Raw genomic sequence first — 12,081 nt, 5'->3', positions numbered from 1 at the left:
CTGAATCTTTAGAACATAAGACAGAATCTTGTAGAACTGATGTTGCAAATAAACCATGTATCTTTGGGTAAGTCGGTTGTCTTCCTTAGGCCTCAATTTCCTCTTTATAAACAAAATGGATTCAGTGATTAGAAGTCTTGCTAGCTGAAAATTAAGTCTTGCTATGTAGCCCATTTGCTATTTATGGAAATGTACAATATGCTTTTTCTTTCCATTTGAAAACTGCTGCTGACAAGCACAGTGCTTTTAGCACTTAGCAAAGTATTTGTTGTGCATCTGTTAGGAACCTTGGCTTGGGAGCATGGGAAGTAATTGCCAATTCTCAAGCCTCTGCAGCCAATAGTCTGTGTCTATGTATGTATACGTGAGTGTGTATCTGTCTGCACACACTCATGCCCACATGTGTGTGTACATTGCAGCCAGTAGGAATCTGAATGAGTACATAAATTTCCTATCCTTTAAATGATGAGTAGAATATATAGTTCTTACTGCCAAAGGTAAAATTTCTTTCATTTTCATGGCTTCTTATTCTTTGGAAAATCTGAAACACCTAAATGTTATCATCAGCTTGCAGATCAAATACAAGTAATAGACCAAAAAAATTGTGTGTGTTTGTATGTGTGCATGTGTGTGTGTGATGGCAGTGGGATAGAGGGGATGGGGTAGAGACTGATGTTGTTTTGCAACATTTGATTACTAATTGCTATTAAGAGATTTGGACTGTGAAGAAAACTGAACGCTGAAGCATTGATGCTTTTGAACCATGGTGTTGGAGAAGACTCTTGAGAGTCTCTTGGACTGCAAGGAGATCCAACCAGTCCATTCTAAAGGAGATCAGCCCTGGGTGTTCTTTGGAAGGACTAATGCTAAAGCTGAAACTTTGGCCACCTCATGTGAAGAGTTGACTCATTGGAAAAGACCCTGATGCTGGGAGGAATTGGGTGCAGGAGGAGAAGGGGACGACAGAGGATGAGATGGCTGGATGGTATCACCGACTCAATGGACGTGAGTCTGGGTGAACTCTGGGAGTTGGTGATGGACAGGGAGGCCTGGTGTGCTGCAATTCATGGGGTTACAAAGAGTCGGACACGACTGAGTGACTGAACTGAACTGAGCTGAAGGGGCGTCCCTGGTGGCTCAGACAGTAAAGAATCCACCTGCAATGCAGGAGACAAGGGTGCGATCCTTGGGTTGGGAAGATCTTCTGGAGAAGGGAAAGGCTGCCCACTCCAGTATTCTTTCCTGGAGATTTCCACGGACTGTATAGTCTATGTGATCACAAAGAATCAGACATGACTGAATGACTTTCACTTTCTTTCTCTCTTACACATAGGAAGGGTATGGTTGTTGAATCTAGAGCTAGAACACTTAATTTGGCGAGAGGTTGACTTTTCAGGGAGATGGAAAATATCTTCAAATATTTGAAGATACCTGTGTCAATAAATCAGTAATGTACTCCATTTGACTCCAGAGGACATATATAGGGATTAATAGGAGATGAATTTGGTTTTAAGAAAGAACTTATCAGAGTCAGAACCATTCATCAATGGGCTGTCTTCTTTGTGAAGATGTAAGCAATTGGTTACTGATAGTTTTTAAGCAAAAGCTGGGAGGATGAATCTCTCTCTTTTTATTGAAGTATAATTGATTTACAATATGTTAGTTTCAAGTGTGCAATATAGTGATTCAATATTTCATAGATTATACTTCATTTAAAGTTATTATAAAATAATGGCTATTTTTTCTGTGCTGTGTATCATATCCTTATAACTTATTTATTTTATACATAGTAGTTTGTGTCTCTTAATCCCACTCTGCCTCTGTCCCCTCTCCCTACTGGTAATCACTGGTTTGTTCTCCCTATCTGTGAGTCTGCTTCTTTTTTGTTATATTCACTACTTTATTGTATTTTTTAGATTCCATATATAAGTCATATCATACAATATTTATCTTTATCTGACATTTCACTAAGCATAATACTCTGTAGGTCCATTCACATTATTGCAAATGGTAGAATTTTATTTTTTATGGCTGAGTAATATTCATATATATATGAATATTGAATATTTATATATATATGAATATATACATATACCCCATCTTATTTATGCATTCATTTGTTGATGGGCATTTGGGTTGCTTCCATATCCTGACTATTGTAAATAATGCCGTTATGAATGTTAGAATGCATATTTCTTTTCACGTTAGTGTTTTCATTTTTTTTTCAGATATATACCCAGCAATGGAGTTGTTGGATCATATGGTAGTTCTGTTTTTAGCTTTTTTGAAAAACCTCCATTCTGTTTTTCATAGTGAGTGAACCAATTTACAATTCCACCTCTCTTGGTCTGTGTGTGGGTTGGAAAATAATTTCCAGACATGAGGCATAATGAGAGCAGAGGAGAGTTTATTAGAATGAGAGACGCTGTTAGAACAGTGGACAGGCTCAAGGGAGAGCTGACTGTTAGAACAGTGGGCTGGCTGAAGGGAGAGCTGACCCTTTCATGGGTCAGTAGCCAATTTTTATAATCTTGAGACTAAGAAAATTCCTGCTGGAAGAGTGGCATTAGGTGATTGGTTAGGGTGGGTGTTTTTACCTAACATGGGCTTATGGATCTGGCCAGTTTAGATCAGGGGTGCTCATAGCAATGGTTGCTATGGTGCTTGGTCAGTTCCATAGATGACATTGGTGCAGGGCTCTGCACCTGTGTCCTTGGTATAGGGCTCCACACCACCAACGATGTACTACGGTTCCTTTTTCTCCCTATCCTCACCAACACTTGTTATTTCCTTTTTTATAATAGCCATTCTGACAGGTGTGAGGTGATATTCATTTTGACTTTGACTTGCATTCTCTGATGATTAATGATTTTGAGCATTTTTTTCTTGTGCCTGTTGGTCACCTGTATATCTTCTTTGGAAAAATGTCTATTCAGTTCTTCTGCTCTCATATTTAGTTGGGTTGATTTTTTTCTTTCATATTGCATTGTATGAGATATTTGTATATTTTGGATATTAACATCTTATAGATCATATTATTTACAAGTATTTTATCCCATTCAGTAGGTTGTCTTTTTGTTCTGGATTTGTTTATTTTTGCCTTTATTTCCTTTGCCTTAGGAGATAGATTTTTTTTTAAATTTCTACAGTGTATGTCAGAATGTTCTACTTATGTTCTCTTCTAGGTTTAATGGTTAATTTTTTCTGGTTTTCAGCTTGCAGTTGGTCCTTAATCCATTTTGAGCTTATTTTTGTATGTGGTGTGAGGAAATGTCCTAATCTCACTTTTCACATGTACCAAGAGCTGTCCACCTTTCCCAGCACCAGTTATTGAAGAGATTCTCTTTTCTCCATTGTATATTCTTGTCTCTTTTGTTGTAGACTAATTGACTGTAAGAGCATGGTTTTATTTCTGGGCTCCCTATTCTGTTTTTGATCTATAATTCTACTTTTGTGCCAATACCATGCTATTTGGAAGAGAAAATGGCAACCCACTCCAGTATTCTTGCCTGGAAAATTCCATGGAGGGGAGCCTGGCCGTCTATAGTCCATAAGGTTTCAAAGAGTTGGACACGGACATGACTGAGCACACATTCACACACCATGCTATTTGGATGACTATCTCTTAAGAATATTGTATTCTACATAAAATTTCTTCTTTTGGTGGACTCTTGGATTAAGTGGGTTAGTTTTCTTCCCATTCTAAGTTTGTGTAGACTTTTTGTTACCTTAGAGACATAAATTGTAAGCTATCAGTGTTTTTAAGTAGAGAATCTGCTTCTAGAAGGTGGTCAAGGTAGTGCTATGTTTAGCTTTGGAGCAGGGTATCTCCTCACTTCATGCACCGCATTGCTGGTAATGGCTGAATATTGAATTGAGTCTCAGTGAAGATGTCTTGACTCTACATCCAAAGTCTGAACCTAAAATTCCATCCAGAATGTTAGATTCATATGTTTAACACCCACAGAAAGAATTACGTATTCAGATTTTCTCAAATACAAAACTGTAGACACATGTTTCAGTTTTTTCCAGCTGGTGTAACAAAATGCCATAAACTGTGTGGCTTACACACACAGAAATTTATTTCTCGCAGTTTTGGGGAGTTCAACTTGCCCGATGGCTCAGTGGTGAGGAATCTGCCTGCAAGACAGGGTAGGGGAGATCCCCTGGAGAAGGAAAAGGCAACCCACTCCAGCACTGTTGACTGAAAAATCTGATCAACAGAGGATCCTGGAGGGTCTACTGTCCATCAGGTTGGAAAGAGCATATGTGACTGAGCATGCATGCAAACTCATGGAAATTTCAAAATTAAGATGCCAGAGGATTTTGTGTCTGGTGGAAGTTTGTCTTCTGGTTCATAGTTGGTGTCTTTTAGCGACAACCTTACATGACAGATGGCAGAGGGAATCTCTCTGAGGCCTCTTTTATAAAAGCATTAATCCAGTGTATGAGGGCTCTGCTTTCAGGACACAATTACCCCCCAGTGGCCCCACCTCCAATCAGCATCACACTAGGCATTAGGACCTCAACATATGCATTTGGGGGAAAGTGAAAGTGAAGTGTTAGTTGCTCAGTTGTGTCCTACTCTTTGCGACGCCATGGACGGTAGCCCACCGTCTGCATTGGCAGGTGGATTCTTTACTGCTGAGCCACCGGGGAAGCCTGATACATTTGACACAGCACCCTATTCCCAATTTTACAAGGACCTACAATCTGTTTTCTGTCCTCATTTCTCTGTTCCTGATAACCTTCATGCACTCATTTTCCTCCTTCCATAGCTTAGATATTGTGGCTGATATTATAATCTATCCCATACATAAACTCTCAACTATCTCCTTCTCTCTTCCTTCCTGGCAAAACTCAAATGCTGGTTTAATCTAACTCCTCCCCACCAAACATGGCTGGAGAAAAACATTTAGTCATGTTGACTGTTTGCTCCTAAATTCAAGACCAGAAGATGAAGTGGGGCTTTATTCTGCCCATCCAGAATCTCTTTATTACTGCCCAGACTTCCCCAGTGGCCCATTGGTTGAGGCTCTGTGTTCCCAATGCAGGGGGCATGGGTTCAATCCCTGGTTGGGGAAGATCTGCATGTTATGCAGCCAAAAAACAAAACGAAAAGTATCTAAACTTTCCACATTTGGGTTCCCTGGTGACTCAGACAGTAAAGAACCTGCCTCTAATGCGGGAGACCCGGGTTCGATCCCTGGGTTGGGAAGATCCCCTGGAGAAGGGAATGGCAACCCACTCCAGTATTCTTGCCTGGAGAATTCCATAGCCAGAGGAGCCTGTGAGCTACAGTCCATGGGGTTGCAATGAGTTGGACACGACTGAGTGCCTAACACACAGCCATGCAGGGCCTCAAGCTCTCTGAGTTTTACTTATCGGGGCTTCTCAGGTGGCACTAGTGGTAAAGAACCTGCCAGCCAATGCAAGCGACTCAGGAGATGTGAGTTCCATCCTTGATTTGGGAAGATCCCCTGGAAGAGGGCATGGCAACCCATTCCAGTATTCCTGCCTGGAGAATCCTATGGACAGAGGAGACTGACGGGCTGCAGTCTGTAGGGTCACACCAAGTTGGACATGACTGAAGCGACTTAGCACTCAGCACTCAGAAACTCTAGTCTGTTACATTTCTACCACTATCGGTGACAATTTTATTCCTTTTTCTGCCCTCAAAACTCGAACACCGCTTTGCCCATGCTTTCTTTTAGCAGATGATCTTGCTTCCTGTTTCACTTCAAAATTAAAAGCCAGTAGAAATGAACATTGGCAAGTTCTTCACCACCACTATCCCTACATATGTACTGTCATGTAAACCTATTCAGGCTACTTTTCTGGGTGATGCTGTACAGCATTTTTCCTGTATAAACTAATCCCTACACTTGTATAAACTAGTCCTGTGTAAACTAGATCCCACATCATTTTATCATCTTTAGCAATTGTCCTATTTGCCATCCTCCTTAAAACTAGACTTTTCCATCTGTGTATTGTGTTTTCTTCTCTCATTTTTTAGCTAATATTTTCAGTTTGTATTTTATTCCTGTATTAGGTCATCCCTAATATGTCACAGTGCTTTGAATATAAGAAACTGAACTTGTATTTTTTTTTTGTATATATTACAATAAATAATTGCAAGATTTTGCTTAATTTTCTACCTGGCAGAATTTAACCTTCTTCTATGAAGTTTTTTATTTTATCCAAATAAAAATACCTAATAAAGAAAAACAGACACTTGGCAGATCAGTAAATTTTTGTTAAGTGAATAAAGAGATGCAACAATTTTAAATTAACTTAATTTTAAAAACCGAGTATTAGTTCAAATTAAAAAGAAACGTTACAATGGAATTCCATTTCCTTATCGTGTGTAGCCAAAGGACAAAGAGAGATGTTGTTTTTAATAATCCTAGAGGACGTAGAATTTGTGTTCACATAGTTTCATCTATATTAAGGTGTCCCAGAATAGACGATTGATACAAATGCATATGTGTGTGTCTGTGCTTGTGTACACAGGCATACACACAGGCATATACACGTACACAATGCTTTAATCTTTACCAGTGACACAGAAAGAACCTTTGCAAGAAGGGAATTTTTGTTATTGTTAAAGTGACTCTTGTACATTCTGAACTCAGCCTGCATCACAAAAAGAATACATAAATAAATCTCTTTTCCATTTTGGTGGTTATGAGTGTTGGGTGCCTTGGGTTCCTAAATTGAGCACACATAAAACCATAAAAGCAGGATGCAGTGGGAGTGCTGTTAACACCAGCTCATCAGGAAACCCATTTGGGGTCAGTAAGCAGGTTGCTAATGATACCAACCAACAGGAAGAAGGTGGAGATGGCAAGAGGCAGGCAATCATTTAGAAGTAAAATCAATACTTGTACTTGATAGGTGTGGTCCTTCTTGGGTAGTTCTGCAAAGAAATTCTGATGTAGAGTCTTAAAGTGCCAATTCTCTATCACTGTTTAACATTTTTAGGAAGATAGGTTTTGTGAGAAGAATACTTTATAGACCAAACCTATGCTGAACAATGTTCTTGTTTGTTTAAAGCAAGCAGAAACAACTAACCCAGCAGAATTTGCCAGCCATTTATCTGATTTTACCATGTTTCTCAAAGGAATTGATCACATCAAAAATTTGTTATTTAAAAATATGCTTTTGGTATTTCCTGGAAGCTCGTTTCTTTTATAAATATAAGCAGTAAAGCTTTAATGGGAGAGCTATAAGCAGTAAAGCTTTAATGGGAGAGCAGTTTATCCCCAGATCACTCATATGCTAATTATTTCATGAGCAAGTTATTTAACCATTCTGAGTCTCAGTTTCCTTAGCTCCACTAGTTTGCCAATTTTCTGTAAAAATACAGCAAGTTCACTAACATCTGTCCAGATGAGAAATGTAAATTTTAGTTATTATCATGAAGTGATTTTTTGAAGTTCTTTCAATTATCTAAATAAATATTAACTATCTGTTGATTGAATGTATACATGAATGAAGAATGAACTAATTGTGAAGTAAGAATCAGAAAGGCTGACATCTTAGTGTAATGGCTTGTGAATATTTGTAGTTTTGACTTTAACAATAGAGATAGTAAAGAAACATAGAAAATTCTAATAATAAGAACTGGAGGAAAATTAAGAGATCTCACAATGTTGCAGTCATGTAACATCAGTTACATTTTTATTTTTCAAATGTGTGCTGTATTTCTGTATATTTATAATAATGTCAAATTTTTATTTTGAAATGATTTTAAAGTTGTAGGAATAGCAAAAATAACCATGATAAGATCATAATCATACTTATTTCATAAAATTTTGGTGAGGATCAAATGCGCTAGTAAATAGAAAGTTTTAAGAACTTTAGAAGAAAATAAACTGGGAGGAAAACTGCTTAAAGCTGATAAATACTGGTTGCTATCATTAAGCTTCAGTTTTGTCACATTAATGTCACATAATGATTAATGTCACCATTAATGATGGTGGTAATAAGAGTGCCTATCTTATAAGATTATTACATGCATAATACTTAGCAACCTGGGGTTTTTCCTGCCTAAGTTAATGACAACCTGTGCTTTATAGATAATAAAACTTACTGTAAGAAACGCCATTTGAGTTTCTATGATTAGTTAAATAACATCCCCCTAAAATCAAATTGCCTATGCATAGGTTTTTTTTTTTTTTTTTTTTTGACCTAGAGTTTAAACTTACATCAAGGCTTCCCATTTCAGGTTTACCTAGGCTTCCCATCAGTGTCTGTCAATGTGAGGATGAACCTAGTTGATCTTTCCTAAAGTGCATCTGGTAAATTATTTCATATTAGGAAAAGGTTTGCCGGTGGAAGAAACTTCAGTCACCTTATTATTGTCTAGAACTGTTAATCAAATTTTGGAGAAAAGAAAACAGCCTAGATGTTACTCTCCCATTTTTCAAACTGGAGTCTTTGTGGTTCAGGGTAAGGGGCTGCTTGGGGAGGGATACTGATGCAGCTTGGCAGGAATACTCAGAGCCCCATGATAAATATGGCAGGCCTGCCTGGAGCTCAGATTTAAGGTAAAGACTGAAGTATTAATGAAGAAGTGAAATTTTATATTGAATATGGATATATATGGGATTAAAATACAAATTTTATATGAATTTTAAAGATGAAACATATGACTTCAAGAATATTTATAAGTTAGTTGACTCTTGTTTTTATAAATCTGAGATCAGTACTTCATTTTGCTCTACTATTAGGAGTATTTCAATCAGCAATTAGGTTACTTGTTTAAAAATGCATGCCAGACACTGCTATGCTCTCAGTGCAAACAAAGGTGAGCAAGTCTCATTGCAGCATTATTTACCAAAAACCTAAGTGCCCGTTTGGTTCAGTTGATAAAGAATACACTTGCAATGCGGGAGAGCTGGGTTCGATCCCTAATTTGGGATGATTCCCCTGGAGGAGGGCATGACAACCCTCTCCAGTATTCTTGTCTGGAGAATCCCATGGACAGAGGAGACTGGTGGGCTGTAGTCCATGGGGTCGCAAAGACTGACTGACATGGACACGACTGAGTGATTAAGCACACAGCACCTAATTGCCCGTTGATGGATGAATTGATAAAGAAAATGTGGTATCTATACACACACACACACACACACACACAATGGAATATTATCCATGCATAAAAAGAAGGGAATTCTGCCATTCGTGTCAACGTAGATGGACTTTGTTAACAACGTAGATGGACCTTGTTAACAACGTAGATGGACCTTGTTAACAAGGTCAGAGAAAAACGAATACTGTATGATCACACTTATATGTGGAATCTAAAAAAAAATTGAACTCATAGATACAGAAACAGATTGATGGTTGCCAGAGATGGGAATAAGGGTGGGAAGAGGGATTGTTGAAGGTGGTCAAAAGATATAAACTTCTAGTTATAAAATAAGTCATGGAGATGTAACACATAGCATGGTATCTATAGTTAACAATACTGTATTATATTTTGCAAGCTGCTAAGAGTAAGTCTCACCATAAGAAAAATTTGTAACTAAGTCAGGTAATGAGATGAAGAGAGATCTCTAGTCTTTCCCATTCTATTGTTTTCCTCTATTTCTTTGTATTGATCACTGAGGAAGGCTTTCTATCTCTCCTTGCTATTCTTTGGAACTCTGCATTCAGTGGGTATATCTTTCCTTTTCTCCTTTGCTTTTCACTTCCCTTCTTTTCACAGCTATTTGTAAGGCCTCCTCAGACATCCATTTTGCTTTTTTTTTTCTTGGGGATGGTCTTAATTTCTGTCTCCTGTACAATCTACCGAACCTCCATCCATAGTTCATCAGGCACTCTTTCTGTCAGATCTAGGCCCTTAAATCTATATCTCACTTCCACTGTATCGTCATAAGGGATTTGATTTAGGTCATACCTGAATGGTCTAGTGGTTTTCTCCACTTTCTTCAATTTCAGTCTGAATTTGGCAATAAGGAGTTCATGATCTGAGCCACGGTCAGCTCCTGGTTTTGTTTTTGCTGACTGTATAGAGCTTCTCCATCTTTGGCTGCAAAGAACATAATCAGTCTGATTTCAGTGTTGACCATCTAGTGATGTCCATGTGTAGAGTCTTCTCTTGTGTTGTTGAAAGAGGGTGTTTGCTATGACCAGTGCATTATCTTGGCAGAACTCTATTAGCCTTTGCCCTGCTTCATTCTGCACTCCAAGGCCAAATTTGCCTGTTACTCCAGATGTTTCTTGACTTCCTACTTTTGCATTCCAGTTCTCTATAATGAAAAGGAGATCTTTTTTGGGTGTTGTTTCCAGAAGGTCTTGTAGGTCTTCATAGAACTGTTCAACTTCAGCTTTTCAGCATTACTGGTCAGGCATAGACTTGGATTACCATGATATTGAATGGTTTGCCTTGGAAATAAACAGAGATCATTCTATCATTTTTAAGATTGTATCCAAGTACTGCATTTTGGATTCTTTTGTTGACCATGATGGCTACTCCATTTCTTCTAAGGGATTCCTGCACATAGTAGTAGATATAATGGTCATCTGAGTTAAATTCACCCATTCCAGTCCATCTTAGTTTGCTGATTCCTAGAATGTTGATGTTCACTCTTGTCATCTCTTGTTTGACCACTTCTAATTTACCTTGATTCATGGACCTAACATTCCAGATTCCTATGCAATATTGCTCTTCACAGCATCGAACCTTGCTTCTACCACCAGTCCCATCCACAACTGGGTGTTGTTTTTTCTTTGGCTCCATCCCTTCATTCTTTCTGGATTTATTTCTCCACTGATCTCCAGTAGCATATTGGGCACCTACTGACCTGGGGAGTTCATCTTTCAGTGTCCTATCTTTTTGCCTTTTCATACTGTTCATGGGGTTCTCCAGGCAAGAATACTGAAGTGGTTTGCCATTCCCTTCTCCAGTGGACCACATTCTGTCAGACCTCTCCACCATGACCCTTCCATCTTGGATGGCCCCACACAGCAAGACTAGAGATCTCTTCAAGAAAATTAGAGACACCAAGGGAACATTTCATACAAAGATGGGCTCAATAAAGGACAGAAATGGTATGGACCTAACAGAAGCAGAAGATATTAATAAGAGGTGGTGAAAATACACAGAAGAACTGTACAAAAAAGATCTTCACGACCCAGATAATCTCAATCGTGTGATCCCTCACCTAGAGCCAGACATCTTAGAAAGTGAACTCAAGTGGGCCTTAGGAAGCAGCACTATGAACAAAGCTAGTGGAGGTGATGGAATTCCAGTTGAGTTATTTCAAATCCTAAAAGATGATGCTGTGAAAGTGCTGCACTCAATATGTCAGCAAATTTGGAAAACTCAGCAGTGGCCACAGGACTGGAAAAGGTCAGTTTTCATTCCAATCCCAAAGAAAGGCAATGCCAAAGAATGCTCAAACTACTGCACAATTGCACACATCTCACACACTAGTAAAGTAACGCTTAAAATTCTCCAAGCCGGGCTTCAGCAATATGTGAACTGTGAACTTCCAGATGTTCAAGCTGGTTTTCAAAAAGGCAGAGGAACCAGAGATCAAATTGCTAACATCCACTGGATCATGGAAAAAGCAAGAGAGTTCCAGAAAAACATCTATTTCTGCTTTATTGACTATGCCAAAGTCTTTGACTGTGTGGATCACAATAAACTATGGGAAATTCTGAAAGAGATGGGAATACCAGACCACATGACCTGCTTCTTGAGAAACCTGTATGCAGGTCAGGAAGCAACAGTTAGAACTGGACATGAAACAACAGACTGGTTCCAAATAGGAACAGGAGTATGTCAAGGCTGTATATTGTTACTCAGCTTATTTAATTTATATGCAAAGTACATCATGAGAAACGCTGGGTTGGAGGAAGCACAAGCTGGAATCAAGATTGCCAGGAGAAATATCAATAACCTCAGGTATGCAGATGACACCACCCTTATGGCAGAAAGTGAAGAAGAACTGAAAAGCCTCTTGTTGAAAGTGAAAGAGGAGAGTGAAAAAGTTGGCTTAAAGCTCAACATTCAAAAAATTAAGATCATGGCATCCGGTCCCATCACTTCACAGGAAATAGATGGGG

The 12,081-nt window shown here is 38.6% G+C and overlaps 1 protein-coding gene across 13 annotated transcripts in view; it reads left to right on the top strand.

The window, feature by feature from the left end:
• Positions 1 to 12,081, top strand: part of MAPK10 (mitogen-activated protein kinase 10) — a 623,107-nt gene that overhangs the window by 484,588 nt on the left and 126,438 nt on the right. The window lies entirely within an intron of this gene.

The sequence above is a fragment of the Bos indicus genome, chromosome 6 (genome assembly GCF_029378745.1).
Source record: "Bos indicus isolate NIAB-ARS_2022 breed Sahiwal x Tharparkar chromosome 6, NIAB-ARS_B.indTharparkar_mat_pri_1.0, whole genome shotgun sequence".
Classification (NCBI taxonomy): Eukaryota; Metazoa; Chordata; class Mammalia; order Artiodactyla; family Bovidae; genus Bos; species Bos indicus.
This window is presented reverse-complemented; position numbering and strand designations above follow the sequence as displayed.